This window comes from Aulonocara sp. 'chitande type north' Nkhata Bay, linkage group LG15 (assembly GCF_057382095.1).
Source record: "Aulonocara sp. 'chitande type north' Nkhata Bay isolate Kocher_YH1m ecotype deep benthic linkage group LG15, A_spYH_male_GT1.1, whole genome shotgun sequence".
Classification (NCBI taxonomy): domain Eukaryota; kingdom Metazoa; phylum Chordata; class Actinopteri; order Cichliformes; family Cichlidae; genus Aulonocara; species Aulonocara sp. 'chitande type north' Nkhata Bay.
Window position 1 is genome coordinate 11,997,159 of NC_141358.1, and position 11,434 is coordinate 12,008,592.

General features: G+C 40.3%; 1 long non-coding RNA gene and 1 pseudogene across 1 annotated transcript; one reads left to right on the top strand and one right to left on the bottom strand.

The window, feature by feature from the left end:
- Nucleotides 1-1,743: 1,743 nt before the first annotated feature.
- LOC147312611 (uncharacterized) lies at nucleotides 1,744-11,092 on the bottom strand. Its single transcript, XR_015125039.1, has 7 exons — nucleotides 7,017-11,092; nucleotides 6,645-6,723; nucleotides 4,380-5,151; nucleotides 3,089-3,219; nucleotides 2,729-2,837; nucleotides 2,502-2,623; nucleotides 1,744-2,359 (listed from the first exon to the last, which is right to left on the bottom strand). It is a non-coding gene; the product is annotated as an uncharacterized LOC147312611 (long non-coding RNA).
- On the top strand, nucleotides 9,803-11,434 carry LOC147312612 (uncharacterized; annotated as a pseudogene).

An 11,434-nucleotide genomic window follows, 5' to 3' on the forward strand; every position in this document is an offset into this window, starting at 1 on the left:
GCCATAGCTCTCTGCAGCTGTAACACTTAAACACTTTGCAAATCATTTCACGTTTTTGATAGTTATGAAGACAGAATATGTTTTTAAGGTCATGCTAGGCGGTTGCTATGGTGGTTGCTGTGGACTCGGGTGGACCGCGTCCGATTCCTGTTATTAGCTGTCCGCCGTAGGAAGGCTGCGTTCCATTTACAAGTAGTGACAGTCTGCCGCAACTCGAACTCAAACCCCGCTTTGTTCTTTAATTATAGGCCTTTTATAGCCGTTCATGACACACACATAAAGCACTTTGCCTCACCATGAGAATGCAAGTTTACCTAACCTAACCTTATAGTGTCTGATATAGGATAGAAAAATGAAGCAACCAGAGATTTAATGATGAAGACTCTGGGTTCTGTAGTTCACGTTTTACAGTCCTGAATGACTCTTTGCATAATATGATTTATTGAAGAGGAGTTTAGAATGCACTTTACATTTAGACTGTTGCTGTTTCATTTTTTACATTGTTGCCGTGTTATGTCATGAATAAGGTTCACCTGCTGGGGGTTTGATGGATCAGCTGGACAATACAGTCAAAGACAGACTTCATTCATCATATGCAAGAATCCTAGTTGGATTTTTGTTGTCACTCATGTTTTTGAACCAAATATTGAAAACAATTTTGACAGACTGGATACCTGGTCAGGGTCTACATTACCTTGTACTCAAGCATCCCAGGACAGAGCCCTGCCCCACCATGAGCCTGGGTGGATACGTGGTTATTAATATAAAAGGACCAATACTGAATATGAATATTTCATGAAAATTGAATTATAATACAAATTAGTAATAAGGGTTTCTCTGCGCCCTTCTCTACACCATACTCAAAGAGCTGCAGGCAGAGAGGGTGACAGGCGAGGATGGCACTGAAGAGAAGATGCTCGGTTTCTGGAGTCTCCTGGTCCTGTCAGTATTAGTAGGATGCATCTGCTGTGTCTTCTTGTGGATGCTCACCTACCTTGACTCGTTCCAGCCTGGTATGGATTTCCCAACACTGCGGACAGTGGCCCACGTCAGAGATGTTTAATATTGATTACATATGTCTGAATTCCTAACCCTAACCCTAACCCTAGCTCAACAGATCACAATGCCCTGGACTGTCAGTATTATTACATGCTGTGAACATAAGTACCTTTGATCACAGTTTATGTTGTAAAAGACAAGGAATATTGGAAAGAAAGATCAACATTGTGATATTATTTCTTCCAAACTGACCAGAAACATGCTTGTCAGACTCTCACAGCAAAGGATGAGACTCACTGTGCATGACAGCTCGGGCCAATGATGTCTGTTAGATTGTCAGTTGTTTAGTGCTTCTGTACAGTTAGGGTCACCGTCTCTATTTCAGAATAATTAATATGCAGAAAACACTAAAAGTTGATTGTCTTCCAATATTCTAGCATAATTAAAAAACTTTGACTTTGTAAGTACATATTATTAGTCCTAATGCCAGTATGATTCTTCATAACTCCTGCTTTGAAATACTGAACTTTAAAATTTACCTGATGAAAGATAATTTACAGTGGCACTCTGTCAGGATCATTCTGACTGTAAGATCACTGTATTAATCTGAATCCTTCTGAAATGTGCTGTGAATGAATGCTGATGCAACTCACTGTGGGAAAACTGTTAATAAAATGAATCTGTGACACATGCAACACATTCACAGAGGAAGAGGACACAAAGGGAGGACATGCAGAGGCTGTGTTGAAGTCAGAAATCCAAATCTTTATTAAAAAAAACAGGCGGCGGTTACAAACAGGAAGACAAGCAGTCCATCAAACAGTCTACAGGGTCAAACATACAGAGAATTCAAACAGCAGTAAAAAAAAATAACTGGACAGTGAAAAACTTAAAGCAATGTGTGACGCAATAAAAGGAAGCAGTACAGTATATTCACTGAATTATCATCAATTACAAAAGAGAAAAACGACGATTTCTAAGGATTATTTTCTTAAATGCAGTTAGAGTGTGGCTGGTAAAGATGGAAACATACAGAATGTAAATTGTGTGAGTTTGGTGAACTTTGTTAGTAACAAATGAGGTAAAAAAAAAAAAAAAAAACAACCCCAAAACAGACAAAACACAGAAAGAGGCTCTCAGTATTCATTAATAATTAGAAAGAAACATTCTGGTCGTGGATTTTTACAGTCTTAGTTCCGCTCGCTGTCATCATTATAATCATCATGATCAATGGCGAGGTCCTGAGGTGGGTGGGGCTGTCTCTGGTGATGTCACCATGAAGGAACAGCATCTGGCACGTGTTGGTGAAACATCTCAGTACACTGGTGTAGTTTCCTCTCCAGCTGTTTGACATGTGACACTTGAACATTAAGGGGAAGAAGAAGAAACAGTGTTAGGTCAGGTGACCACATGGTTTCTAAAGTAACTGACAGGAAGTAACCAGGCCGTTAGAAATGGATGGCATGTGTTTAGAGTTACTGGAGTTGGGTAACTCTACTTACCAAAAGCAGAAGCACACAGATGAAGGATCAGATGCTGAATGTTGCAGGAACATGCTCATGTGTGGTGGTCATTCAGTGCTGCTCCGGCAGGTTAGACAGTCCAAGACTGATATGCTGCCCATCTGAGAGTTTGAAAACACACATGCAAAGATTTATTTTGTATTACAGTCAAAGTTGGATGTTCATTTTTGTCCTTTAAAAATGTTTGTGTATTTGAAAGCACTAACATTTAAGGATGACTTGGATTGTCTCCTTTAAAGGGGAGACAAGTGTATCCACTGATCCACGTCACTTTACCTGGATGATGACTCCTCTCCCCCTCACTCAGAAACACTCCTAATATAACCAAGCAAATAAATAATATTGAAGATTTACTTACATCATTACAAAAACATCAAAAACATCTCCCTTTGATTCTATTGCTTCATTCCTGCTGAACATCAGGCAACAAATATCTCAATAAATCACAGTAAAATGTAAAGCACATGTTTTCTCTGCTTTGTCTAACCTCTGCAGAGCCTCTGTCAAGAAAAACATAACTGTAAGCATAAAACAAATATACATTCATAACACGTCACTGGACAAACCTTGGTCAGTTGATTTCCTCTGTGCAGTGCAGACGAACATCAGTCAGCAAGTGACTCTGCTGGTTCTTCTGAGGAAACACCACCGTCTCTCCACACCGTCACCATCTGTGAGCACAAACTGCCACTCTGCTCTGCAAGCATGTAGGAAATCACATATCACACACACAGGGGTGAAGAAACATCAGAGCTCAACTTTGGATACTTTAGATCTAAACAGATCAAAGCAGCTCTTAGTTTCAGTAATCAGTGAGCAGACAAACAATGATACCATACTGATTCTGTATGAATACAATATTGTCACGGTCCGCTGTGACAGACCATGTGGAGAGTGCGTGGAGGACTCAGGTGCAGACACAAGTGATACAGGAGTGAACTTAAACCAAAAGCGAGCCTTTTATTGTGGCTGATGAATACAAAAGAAGCAAACAAGAATAAGGGCAGCACAAGAGCAATAACTAAACAGAAACCTAAACTGGGAATAAACTATGGTAAGGCTATGACTTAGAATACAACAGACCGGGCATGGAAACACAGAGGGTGGGAACACAGACGACGCGACACAGACTGTAAGAAACACAGAGACTAAATACACATGAGGGATGATCAGGGTAAGTGGCCACACATGGGAACACAGCTGACACACATGAACTTAACGACAGGACAGAAGGAGTGAAACTGAATACACTGACAGTGAATGCAGGCCTTCAAAGTAAAACAGGAAACATGGAGATTAGACATGAGACATGAACCGGGGAGACGTAGTACAGGGGGAGGTGACAGACGCGACAGCATGAACTTGACAATACAAGACACACAGACATAAACACACGAAGGGCAAGGGAGGCTTGATACAAGGGTAACATAATTACAAAAGGACTGGACTACCTTAAAGAACCTAAACAAACAATAAACATCAAAATAGGTTAAGCACAAAACACTGGGTCGCACGACCCAGGACCATGACACAATATGGTATTTTCAATACAGGTGTCAAATTAATTTATTAAAACTAATACAGATATATGTATATTTTTTTGATAAATTAGTTTGCTAAATTATAAGAATATATATATATTTTTTTCATTTAACAATTGCAACTGAAAGAAATTAAATATTGAACAAAAATATATTGTCACATTCTGAGCATGCTCAGCACGCTGACAGACTTGAAGTTGCTACAGATTTTAAGAAGTGATAATTATAGGGAAGAAACTTCTCTTTTTCATCCGTTTAATCAAACATTTGATGCCTCAGCTGTCTCAGTCTATAGCGTTCTGCAACTACAACTAACCTGAAGCTTGGATTTGGCTGCAGGTGCCCCTGTACATCCTTCTCAGCAGCACACATGTGGGTACCATTTAATCCCACTTCTTCCTGAGCTTTGCTTCATCACAAGACCAAAGGTGGCATCCCGTGTCACAGTCTTATCATCATCCAGAAGCAACATTTGAAGAAACATCATGGAGAAGAAACATTTACACGCCTCCTGGTTTTGTTTTCTGATCCTGCGAAAAGACTGAGGACAACAAAGCCCAGAGAACACGAGATACACAATATCCAACATTCAGACTCAACAGCCTCCATAAATGAAGAGCACCAGGTTGGTTCAGTTATAGTAGATATAAGCATACTTCACATTACTGGGTATGAATAATAATGAGGAGGCAAACTTTGAAGATGCAGAGCATAATGTCCCATCATCAGACTGTAAACAAACAGCCACCAGGCTTCTTTGTTGGCAAAATTGATGATTCTCCTATCAGGGATCAGTAGCGTGTATTAACCTGTGGTATAAGCAGCAGTCACTGAAATATTACTCTTTCAGATAAGAAATCTAGGACATAAAAGCCAGGGTGGGAGGGATCTCTGCAAACTGACTTAGCTCTGCAAGTGTGAAGCTCAACAAAAATCTGACTCTCCAGTCACAGACAAACAAAAACTCCAGGTGGGAGATAGAAAACGCTGTCTGGGTCCTGCTGGATGTTGCTGGTCAGGGTCCACACATTAGCAGAGTGCTTCTTGGTCCCACTGACCCATGTGGACAGCGACTGTGGAGAACTGTTCTGGAAAACAGAGAAGAGAATTAAAATAACAAAAAGCCAAACAGGATTTCCACAAAGACTCTCTTGGAATCAGCAATCAAAAAAAAGAGCTGTGATCAAGCCATTTATTACTGCGCCAACACACATCAAACATCACGGTTCAGTCATGTCAGCGCTGCCACAGAAGTTGTGCTCCTACTCCTTTATGCATTCCAAGGAAGAGGGAGGAAGTTACAAACTGATCCTACCACACTTCAACGGATCAATGGTTAAGCTGTTTTGTGCCCTTGGCCTTATCAGCACCTGTAAAGGGAGTTGTTTTCTCAAACTGCTGACGCTGAAGTAAATTCATCTAGTTTTAGAAACTTTCACTGAACAGTAACAGTGTCACAACTAAGCATATGCATAAGCACTTAAATACTTTAAATGAGAATAACAGAAAATTTCTATTAAAAAGGCTAGAGCCTGTCCCAGTAGTCATAGGTAGAGCACATCTGGACAGGTCACCAGTCTGTCAGAGGACTAACACAGAGACAGACATCAGAGTAACAAATCTATTTAAAATTAATGTAAGTTTGCTGCAGCTGTATGTATGAACATGTGTTTCTGTGCTCACAGTCCACCTCTCAGGAACCTGCAGTTCACTTTTAGTCAACTTTAAACAGACCTCACAACAGGCTGATGTGGCTGGATCAGTAGTCTGATTTAAGTACGCTACCTTTGGCCAGGGATTAATCTGGTGCATCGCTTCACTGCAGTCTTATGTATTTTCCCCACACCTGAATAAAAAATACTGATATATACAAATAACAGCTTCAGCTGATGCAGCCTGACTCAATCCTAAATGTTCAGCATACACACAGAAACACAGAGGTACCGTTTAAAGTTTAGTGATAACCTGAGTCACTGATCATTTGCAGTATTACAGAGTCTGGCAGTCTTTGCATGATGTCCACGTCACTGTAAGTTTCTAGCTGACTCTCAGGTGTGACAGGTGTGCCAGCAGGAAAGAGTAATAATAACCTGCATCCTGAGGTTTGTCATGCAGGATTAAATTTACAGTGGCTTTGTTCACACAGCTAGGATTGTATTTTACACTGACCCTGGGTCAGTATAAGTATCATACAGTTTAAACGAAGCACTGAAACTTGCACATATTTATTATAGATGCACTGAAGCTAATCGAGATATTTGCTGTCAATCTGTGGCTGCGATTAAACACTTTACTGGAAACTTTATTAACTAGTAACTTCATCAGTCATGACAGAAGCTAATATTTCTGTGCTAACATCGTTTAAACAGTAACAGCTTTCCTCCAATATAAGCTAACGTTTACACCGTAACTTTAAGCTAGCACCATAAAGACGGTAAAACACGTAATAACATCTACAAATGCATCTTAAAGCTGTTATATTAGCACTCCGTGTATTACTAAGATAACCACATTAACATTACTGACACTCGCTGGCTTTTAATAGTCATTCTATAAATGCTGTCCGTTTAAATGGTCTTACCTGTACACACTGCATATCCACCGGATTCCAGCCAGAGTGGGTTCTGGAGTCTTCCACGCTCCTGTTAGTGATCCTCCATCTGGATGGATGAGAACAACCTTCTGAACAATCTAGCAGGAGATGGCCCATATCTATGGGACTGATTTGTGCTAATAACGCCCATTGTATGGACTGATAACAGCCGGAGCGGGTGAATAAAGTCACCCAGTAGCTAGCTGTGCCATTACCCAGCATACATCACTCCCTCCATAAATGCAATAAACGATACAAAAGCATCGTTCTACCTGTTTTTCAGGTAGTTGTTTATATTATACAATTTATTGTGTTCTGTATACGTCACTACAATGTGATTTGGAAAATGTCTAAATATACCGACAACAGGCAATCTCTTCAATCGGAGGACCCGTCACGTCAATTCCCGACGCGAGGAGGGTACCCTGCGCGTCCATCAGTGAAGCAGAGGGAGCCTGACCATGCCTCACACGTTTGATGAGTTGGGAGTGAGAACGTGTTGTATAAACATGTCAGAGTCTTTACTGAACATGATTATGTCATTTGATACCAGAAAATAGCTGTAATAAATCCATAATATTTTTTTAAAAACATGCTCAACCAAACAGTTGATTTGTCAATTGATGGTAAGAGTAGAAACTTAGCTAATGTTTAGAACTGTTGTTTTAACATATGAAATTGACTATTTACTATTGAATATAAATAATTTAATGATCTATACATGTAAATATGACATGTTTAAATTTTTCCATGACAAATACTGTATGTTACAAAATGTTCTAATGTTTAAAGATTTACTCACTTTCTGTGATTATTTTTTAAAGTACAGTTTTAAATGACACATGGAAATCAAACCAACTATATTTCTACAATTTTATTTTTTTTTAATGGTTATTAGATGGATTGCAAATCCTTTTATGGAGCAAGACAACGCACCTACCTGGCCCTTGTACCTGAAAATTCTCAGGACTCCGATGGTGAACTGAGTGATGATGACCCAATAGAGGATCCAGATTTTCAACCCAATTTTGCAGATGATAGTGATGAAAGCTGCTTTGATGTTTCCCTGGATGAAGATGCTCCTTCAACAAGTAGATCTAATAAACTTTCGCGTAAAATGAGCAAAAAAGGGAAACCTATCCTAAAAACAGTTCCCTTGGATGAAGCAGAGGATACAGTAGACCCATCTTCCAAGACCCCAGCCAAGTCTACAAGATGGTACCTGCCACTCTTTGGTTACATGCTTGATCTGTCCATTGCAAATTCCTGGCTGGTCTACAAGAGGGAATGTGGACAACTAAACCAGAAACCAATCACACTCAAAAGATTCCGCCTGGCAGTTGCGCATAGCTTGAAACAAGTCAACAAGCCAGCATCCAAAGTTGGCCGACCATCATCCAGCTCTCCACCACCACCAAAGAAACGATACACCCCAAGACCCTCACATCCACAGCCAGATGTGCGATATGACTGCTTTGGGCATTGGCCACTTCACTGTGACAAGCGAGGCTGATGCAATTACTGTCCAAAGGGCGTCTCAAGATGGAAATGCCAAAAATGCAATGTTTTCTTGTGCTTGAATGCCAGTCAGGAATGCTTTGCAGTGTACCACCAGAAGATCTAATCATCAAGGGGTATTGGTGAAGTTGCATGAACGGCAAAAGAAAAGAGCCAGAACTGTTTCAGTGTGTTCTCAAATTTTTCAGTGCAAAATGGCAATGGTATATAATATACCACCAGAATTTTCTGGAAAATAAAATAAAAAATGTTAGTGCTGTTCCAACACTACAGTGAAAAGTTTATGTTAACAACAGGTCAAAAGTGAATTTGTATGTTTATGAATTTTCGGTAATTGCAGATCAAATTTTTGATCAAATTTACAATATTTTTGTGTTTCATACATTTTGTGGTTTGTTATAACGCCCACTGTTGAAATGGAATCCAACAATGTTTGATGTTTTACTACCACAATAAAGTGGGTCAAACACAAAATTTGGTAGTTATTGTTTTGCAAAATGAGTATAACCTTTACTTTTTTCTACTAGTTATGTCTGTAGAACTTTATGTAGTTGTACCATAGAGAGACATCTCAACCGTTTGGTTAGAGGGTAATATTTAAAAAACTATAAGGTGTGTATAAATTTTTTTTTTGATTGTGATCATTATTGAGCTAAAGGAATAGAAAATATGAACAAATAATTTTTTCATTGTATTTTTCTTGGTGAGGCAGTCAAAGGGCTAAAGTGACATCCCAGGTTGGCTCAAATGGCTGTTGCCACAAAGGCAAAGACTAGTGAGCTTCCTGAATAGCCTGCCACAGGTATGCGTTTATTTATACCTTACTAGGTGTGGCCAATTAGCAACAGCTGAACACATTGAGGAGATTAGGGGCTGCAGAGGGGCGTAACACCACCTCACTCAAAAGGGTTCCTCTAGGACCCCTAAATTTGTTAAGCCAAAGCCAAAACTTGAGCAGTTTATTACCTGCTCTCCTGACACAAAACTAAATACTCAAATTCAAATTCAAATTTTATTTGTCACGTACACAGTCATACACAGTACGATATGTAGTGAAATGCTCGCATTTCTTAACTTGGCATCTTTAAGCAAGGATGCACCTGCATTAGGATTAAAAGTTGCTACACTGAATGCACAAAGACTAACATGTGCACTGTAACAAAAAAATAATTTCCCCCAGGGATCAATAAAGTATTCTGATTCTGATACTGAAGGAACAACATTTGTCTCCTATATATGATACACCTATATATGCACTGTCAAAGATACTTGTCTTTGAGTGAAGATTTAAGGTGATAAGACATATAAATAACTGCAACTTGAATCTGTACTGAGGCTCAGTATTTGACACAGTTCATGTTCACTGCTGTAATAGCTAATAATGATTAATATAATAACTATAATATTGGCCATATTATACTTACATTACCAAAGTGATATGACTTTAGTCTCATGAACAACATTAGCTAATTGTTATTTACTAACTAATCTTAAATGACTGTTCAGTACAGAAATGAAGCCCAAAAATCATGTTTTACTGTCCTGTGGTCTCAGCCTCAGATACTTATCAAATCACACAAAGCTCTTGTAGAAACAAACAAATGAACAAAATATGTTCTCCTTCATTTCTGTCAAACAAAGTTGTATGACACGTTTCCAGCGGTTAGTATCATGGTTGCTAGGCAACCTGGGAAGCGCGACGGAGACTAGACCGTCCCATTTCACAAGCCTCTCACTTCCGCACTTCTCGTAGTACGTAGTACGCGTAGTGCGCGTACTTCAAGCGTGCAGACCCTGCCACAGCCTGAGAACCATCACAGACAACAGAGTCGGGGGCGGGGCTTAAGCTCGGACAGATCAAAGGCCTTTACAACGTCACAACAAAGGCCTTTGCAACGTCACAACAAAGGTGCTTCGAAGGAGCTTCCAAATAGCATAAATAGAGCCTTGGCGACACTCTACACCAGTGAACTCCAAAGTTGGTCCGTCTAAAGTATCGCTGAGTCTAAAATACCGCTGAAAGTCAACCTTTATTAAATATGTCTCACGTTTATGCTAGAGCTAACGATCGCGTTTCCCATGCAAAGGTTCGCACAACTGAAGAGTTGTCGGCTGAAAAAGAAGCCACAAAAAAAGAGAAAAAACGCGTCAGGTTTGCAACGCTCCCGTCACTCCACGGGAGTGTGTGCTGGGAGCACACAATCCGACTAAAGAGAGAGAGAGTGCAGGATGAACAAAGGGTAAGTCCGGAGTGGGGTCAGGCTGGCAGTACTGATCGGGTTGGTTTCTTCCGTTGTCAGCAACGGAGCAGCTCGGAACAAACAGCACCTAAAACGGAATGCCTGTTTGTTAATAAATCAAATAGGGTGGTGTCTGTAGCTAAAGACTCACCAGCTAAGAATTTAATCCCACCCCTGCCTCCTCTTCCTGTTAAACCACAGAAAACACAGCGTGCCCCCATTATTAAAAAGGTTCGCACAACTGAAGAGTTGCGGGCTGAAAAAGAAGCCACAAAAAAAGAGAAAAAACGCGTCAGGTTTGCAGTGCAGGACGAACAAAGGGTAAGTCCGGAGTGGGGTGAGGCTGGCAGTACTGATCGGGTTGGTTTCTTCCGTTGTCAGCAACGGAGCAGCTCGGAACAAACAGCACCTAAAACGGAATGCCTGTTTGTTAATAAATCAAATAGGGTGGTGTCTGTAGCTAAAGACTCACCAGCTAAGAATTTAATCCCACCCCTGCCTCCTCTTCCTGTTAAACCACAGAAAACACAGCATGCCCCCATTATTACAAAGCAACACAAGGTTCTGGCACCTTACGCAACAAGCATGTTAGAGAAGTCGGACATAAATACGAATAAGAATTTACTCCCACCCCTGCCTCCTATTGCTGTTAAACCACAGAAAACACAGCGTGCCCCCATTATTACAAAGCAACACAAGGTTCTGGCACCTTACGCACAAAGCTTAGAGCAGTGGGACATAAATATGAATAAGAATTTACTCCCACCCCTGCCTCCTCTTCCTGTTAAACCACAGAAAACACAGCATGCCCCCATTATTACAAAGCAACACAAGGTTCTGGCACCTTACGCAACAAGCATGTTAGAGAAGTCGGACATAAATACGAATAAGAATTTACTCCCACCCCTGCCTCCTATTGCTGTTAAACCACAGAAAACACAGCATGCCCCCATTATTAAAAAACAACACAAGATTATTGCACCTTGGGCACCACACTTATAAGAGACATGGAAATATTAA